The 6,487-nt window shown below is 44.4% G+C and overlaps 1 long non-coding RNA gene across 1 annotated transcript; it reads right to left on the reverse strand.

The window, feature by feature from the left end:
- Positions 1–416: 416 nt before the first annotated feature.
- Positions 417–2,621, reverse strand: LOC140536401 (uncharacterized). Its single transcript, XR_011977614.1, has 3 exons — positions 2,471–2,621; positions 642–709; positions 417–487 (listed from the first exon to the last, which is right to left on the reverse strand). It is a non-coding gene; the product is annotated as an uncharacterized lncRNA (long non-coding RNA).
- Between the last annotated feature and the right edge of the window lie 3,866 nt (positions 2,622–6,487).

Raw genomic sequence — 6,487 nt, forward strand, 5'->3', positions numbered from 1 at the left:
AGGTCCTTGAACCAGTTAGCAGAGGTGAGAACTTGCTGTGGTGGAAGAGCCCTCTGCTTTTTCCAGCCACACAGACAGTTCCAGGCTCTCTCAGATGCGGGAGTGGAGATGACGACCCTCTGTGTCTGTGGCGCCGGTAGTGTTGGAATTAAGATGGTCACGTTAGAGGAGTCACGGGCAGCCTCCAGCCTCGACAGCGAAGTTTGACTGCCTCTAAAACAGCAGCTGGATCGACCGTACAAGCTTGACGACCTCCTGGAGAGCTCGTACCTGAGCAGGCGGACAGAAACAGACAGAAACGCGATAACAGGGAGCAGAGAGCACAAGGATTACAACAACTGGCTCAGATGAAGACAAAGCCACAAAAGTGGTACCAAGTTACCCATTAAAGAGTACAATAGACTTTATTACCTGAATGTGGTCAATGATCACAGTGGTGATGGTTGCAGTGTGTTACAATATTCAAACAGCATGAAATCCTTGTTCACTGTAATTATGATGTTTCACGCATCATTATGCAGTAGAGAGCATGAAAATCAAGGGTAAGATTGATAAACTGAACTGTGAAGTCAAATCTGCTCAGAGTAGAAACAGAACCTGATGCTCGAGCAAAAGCAGTACTTGAACTAGTACATACTGACCTAGCTGCTCCTATAGATCCAGTGGGGGTGGGGAGGGAAACTCCAGACAAGCAGCTCCAGACAGGGAGCTCAGGACATGAGGAGAGAGAGAGAAAAAGATGATGATTAGAAGAAGCTTTACGTTTAGTGAGAGACCTGTAGCAGAAATAGTTACAGACACAACCACAATAATAGTGATAAAAAGCCTGTAATCAGAGCAGGACAGAACAGTGGTGAAATGTAATCAGAGCAGGACAGAACACAGAACTGGAGAGTTCTCTGAAAGCTGGTGTTAAAGAGAGAAGTTTTTCATCTAGATTTAAAGACTGAGAGTGTGTCTGATTCCCGGATATTAACAGGGAGCTTGTTCCAAAGTTGGGGGCTTTGTAAAAGAACGCTCTTCCTCCTGCACTGTTTTTTCTAATACGTGGGACTGATAATAGGCCAGCATCTTGCGAGCGAAGTGTACGTGGAGGGCTGTAAGGTGTAAGAAGTTCCTCCAGATAATGTGGGGTTTAGAAGTATTTTATGATCTGTACTGAATTTAACAGGTAACCAGTGTAAGGATGAAAGAATTGGACTAATATGATCAGATTTCCTAGCTCAAGTTCGTACCCTGGCAGCAGCATTCTGAACAAGCTGGAGCTTATGAAGAGATTTACCTGAACTTCCTGCAGAAATGTTCTGTGAGTGGTAAGCCTGAAACATCCACTGTTAGAATTGTGTCCCTACTGACGGATAGGGGAACTGAAATTTAAGTGTTTCTTTGCTGCTTTGGACATCTTCGTCCTTTGAGTCCGGATCACGTCAAAAAGTCAATGGTCTAAAACAAATATGAAACTTAAAATATCAAAAGGGATCCGGGTTAAAGTAACCTCAAGGTCTAAGAATATGGCGACCCGTAATTCCTAAGACAAGCGGTCTAATTAATTTACTTAAGGTCACCTCAGGTACAGAGTCTCAGAGTCAGTAGAGCGCCTGAATTGACTCAGAATCACTCATTGGGATGACGGCGGCCGCCTCTGTCAGTTTCTGATCCTGTCTCTGAAAACTCTGGACCCAGAGGAATATTGGGATCTCGGTGGAACCTCCAAAACTGTGATAGTGGGATTTGCTTCTCTGCGCATTGTTTCAAAGTAACAAAACGTACAAGACAAGAACACCAGATTCACCATTTGACATTTTTTGACTGATGGAATTTGGCTTCCCTCTGTAACCCAGCTGTGCTGTGAACACACGTGCCTGGAGCGGTGGGCAAAAGTACGTAAAGGTCTTGCTCAAGACCTGTACTGCTACAGGGTCTGTAATGAACCACAGAGCTTTAGAGAGATTCAGCTAAATCAACATTCTGGGTTGAGGCTATGAAAGAGGAGAGGACTTCCCTCATTGAATATGACACATTTACTCTGACCCCTCTCCCAGAAGCTGAGCATGCAGTGAGGGGAAGGAGGGTCTAAGATTAAAAACTGTAGATGGAGCAGAAACGTTCTCTAGATGAAAATGGCTTTACACTGAAATCAGGAGGATAACACTGATAATCTGGGTCCATGATCATTTACCAGTTTTCCTACTCTTAGGATGGAGGCAGCAGCAGCACAATCCCTGAATATCATTAAGAGCAGTAGTATTGAATGATGGTGTAGCAAAAGAATTTATATCAATTCTAATAAGATTTTTAAGGCAGATTTTCTGAAGCTCCAGTTATAAACCATGTGGAGGACAGACAGTCTCCATACTGCAGGGTTAGTCTGAGACACTATGAGGGACACTGATTTATTACTGTTTAAAACAAGCAGAGAAATGACAGAATAAATGATGATTAAATCCAGTAAATCATGTAAATCACTCACCTGCCCACTGTCCAGCTCACTAACCTGAACGCCGGTCGGAGGGCCGGTCGCTCGACGCTCTGTGAAGAATCACAGCTCGAGCTTCTAAAGCAGAACCGCGTCCAAACACGCGCGCAAACATACCGGAGATCACGTGAACGCCGGAAGTGACGCTTCGTTACGCAATCACGTTTCAAGGCGCGTCAGTTCCCCGGTCCCGCTGCAGACCCGAGCAACGAGCTAGCAGTGTGAAGCTAGCAACACTTGGACAGAGTAGCGAACGAAATCCTGTCAAAATAAAAGTCCCTCCTAAACCTGAATACAAATATTTCTGACTCTCTAAACTGAAAATGATAAACTAGTTTAAGAAAACAGTGTTTACAACTATTTAAAAGATTATTAAAAGTAACTCTAATTAATAACTGTAAATAATAACAGATATAAAGGAAAATTGCTTCTATACTGAGTGTTGCTGGGAATAGTTTTTCTTTCTCTGGCATTTTATTAATATAATCTTAATCAGGAAACATAAATCTTTAATAAAAGTGGCATTATGAAGGAAAATATACAGCTTTAGACACTGGCACCATGTTTATCCCGCAATGACAAAGTGAAAACAGAGTTTTCTAATAAATTTCTGCAAATTTATTTAAAAAAAGAAAAACTAAAATGTTGCAGTGACATAAGTATTCAGACCCTTTACTTAGTACTTAGGTGAAGCACCTTTGGCAGTGATTACAGCCTCCAGTCTTCTTGGGTATGATGCCGCAAGGTTTGCTCACCTGGATTTGGGGATTTTCGGCCTTTCTTCTCTGCAGATCCTCTCCGTAAGGTTGGATGAGGGCGTCGGTGGACAGCTATTCTCAGGGCTCTTCAAAGATTTTAATAAGGTGTAAAGCAGGGCTCTAGTTGTCCACTCAGGAGCATTCACAGGGTCGTCTCTAAGCCACTCCTGTGTTGTGTTGAGTCACTGTCTCGTTGGAAGGTGATCCTTTGCCCCGTCTGAGGTCCTGAGTGCTCTGGACCAGGTTTCCTTTAAGAATATATCTGTACTCCATTCAGCTTTCCCTCAACCATGACCCAGTCTCCCTGTCTCAGACCCTGAAAAATACCCCCACAGCCTGAAGCTTCACTGAAAGAATGGTGTTGGGCAGGTGAGGAGCAGGAACTGGTTTCCACCAGACATGACTCTTAGAACTGAGGCCAAAAAGTTCAATCCTGGTTGCATCAGACCAGAGAACCTTGTTTCTTATAGTCTGAGGGTCCTTTAGGGGCTCTCCTGTATCTGACCACTCTGCCATAAAGCCCAGATTGGTGGAGAGCTGCAGTGATGGTTGCGCTTCTGGACGTTTCTGTAAACTGGATCTTTTTGAACCAGAGTGACCGTTTGGGTTCTTGGTCACCTCTCTTACCAAGGCCCTTCTCCCCTGATTACTTAGTTTGGTGGGAGGTCAGCGCTAGGAAAAGTGCTGCTTATTCCAGACTCCTTCATTTAAGAGTTGTGTGATAATTATTCAAGCTTATTTAACTTTAAATATCTAATCTACTGAGAATGAGGCCACAGTGTGGGAGTTCACTTCATTTGACAGTAATGGACCCAAAAGAGGAAAAGACAGACACAGATCAGATTTCATTTGAAGGATTAACTAAAAATATTTTATGTACACAAATAAAATATTCATCAAATAACTCCTCACATTCTTTCAATCTTTTTTAAACAAGGACAGAAGTGTTCATGTTGAGCCTCCTCTCGTTGAGCTCTGGCAGCTTCCTCTCTCAGAAACTCCAGCACCTCTGCAGAGTCAGTACGCCTTCTCCTTTTAGCTGCTGGACTTCCTGAGGGGGGACAGGAGGCACTCCTGCTGGTGGAGGGGACTGACTGGCTCACAGGGTCGGACTTGGCACAGGAGGGCGCGTCATCTTCCCCTTTGTAGGCCCCCTCTGTGTCTGAGCCTTTACTGGTTGAGGCCACTGAAGGTTTGCCTCCCAGGATGGCATGCACTGCCCCAAACCAGCGCCATGTGGCTGCTGTGGCCTCACCCTGCTCAGTGTCCATCCCTGTAGGGGGACGTCTTAGCTCCTAAAAGACATACATGTGATGGTACAGTGTTGTCCCTATTAGCTGCCTTATGAGGGGTTCAGTGTCCTCATCTGTCCCCAAGTAAAAATATATATAATGAGAACAGCTTGTTAGAAATAGGGTGATTAATAAAGCTGAACTGAACAGACAGTGCTTGCGGTTGTTCACTGAATAAAGATCATTTCAGCTCAGTTCCAGTAAATAAGCCAGGTGTAGAGAAGCAGGGGAGCGGGTTCGTCTCTCTAAACTCTACATTTCTAGGACTGCTTTACTGCTCATTGGATCAGATCAGTAATATTAGTGAATCTGAGCGTTTAGGACTTGTGTGCTGCTTCCATCTTTAACACTCTTCCTGGGTGGGATCCTCTCATGTCTTCTTTTGTCTCCTCCGGTTTTTGGACAGGCGGCATGATGGAGCCACAAACCCAGTTTCCGGGTCCCGGAGGAGAGGAGGAGGATCAGTAGGAAAAAGCAGTAAATTTGGGGGTTTCTGGAAGCAGCCCGAGGCTTTTTAACACAGTTAAGGTCAAAGTGCTTCTCAGCTCCTCAGCTCTACTGCGCCACCTGCTGTTGTAATAAAACACTACACCTCCATCGCCTGATTCACTTGTGTTCATCAGCTTCGTCCAGACTGAGACGGGAGCTCCATACAGTGATGTCTGCCTGCGTTTCTTCTCTTCACTGAATGTCATTTTATCTCCATTTAACTGCATGTATTTGATCTGAGTGTGTAACTGCTTTGTTCTCCTCGTAAATAAAAATAGTCACGTTTGATAATATTTGATGATGTGAAAAACCCCCCTGTTTAATCTGCATGTAGACTGAACATCTGCTGAACACAGAAATAAACAGAAACACTTCAGTGTTTTATTAGAGCTCATTTCACATCGTCTCCAGTTAAAAACCCTCCAATACGGAGGAGCTTTATCAAGCACTTTTATTCTCTTTAGTCGGTTTGGAAACAACACCTGACCTTCAGAGAGAAACTGCTGCATGTTTTGTTGTGTTTTTAAATGAAAGTCCAGCAGATTCACACAGTTTCTACATTTCTATTTCATTTCAGTTCATATTTCAGTTCATATTCAGCTCTTTGCTCCCGGGAAAGTGACGCGCCTTGGACGTCATTACGTTCAGTGACGTGCGAAGCGTCACTTCGGGCGATCACGTGATCTCCGGTATTTTGAGCGAGACTCTGAACCGCTGTTTGGATTCGGTTCTTCTTTAGAAGCTCGACTCGTAACAACCTGATTAAATCAACATTAGCGCTTCGTGTTTCCCGCATTAAGTTTGGGCTTTTAAATGTAGGATCTCTAGAAGCTAAAGCAGTCCCTGTCCCTGAGATTATTACTGAAAACCTCCTCAGTTCACTGTGTCTTTGTGAAACGGGGGTTAAACCTAATGAATCATTGCTTTGAATGAATCGACTCCCCCAGGCTTGAACTCCTGCAGTTCTCCTCGCAGGTCTGGTCACAGCAGTGGAGTAGCCTCGGTCTCTGATCCAGTTCTGGACATAAACCCAAAACTCAGGTTCTGAAGTGAAATCGTTTCTAGTGCTGAGTCTGAAAGTGGCAGACTCTTCCCCGGCTTCTAAAAAGCAGCTCTCTCTTCTGTTTATTACAGTCTGTCGTCCTCCTGGACTTTATACACATTCACTGAGTGAATTTGCTGACTTCTTATCAGAGGGAGCTTTCTCCACTGATAAGACTTTAAATGTTGGAGATTTCAATATTCACTTGGAGACTCAGGACCCCTCAGAACTGGTTTAATCAATCTTAGAAGTCCAACTCCGAGATGCAACCATACACACCTAGTTCTGACCCTGGGTATTGAGACAGTCAGCATAGTCAGCATCTCTCAGCCTGACTCCATCTCTGACCACTACCTAACCATGTAGTCTTAAACCAGGAGATCCCCCTGCAGCCTCGCTTTATGAGCAAGCGTACCATAGCAACCTCTAC

Source organism: Salminus brasiliensis, chromosome 16 (assembly GCF_030463535.1).
Source record: "Salminus brasiliensis chromosome 16, fSalBra1.hap2, whole genome shotgun sequence".
NCBI lineage: Eukaryota > Metazoa > Chordata > Actinopteri > Characiformes > Bryconidae > Salminus > Salminus brasiliensis.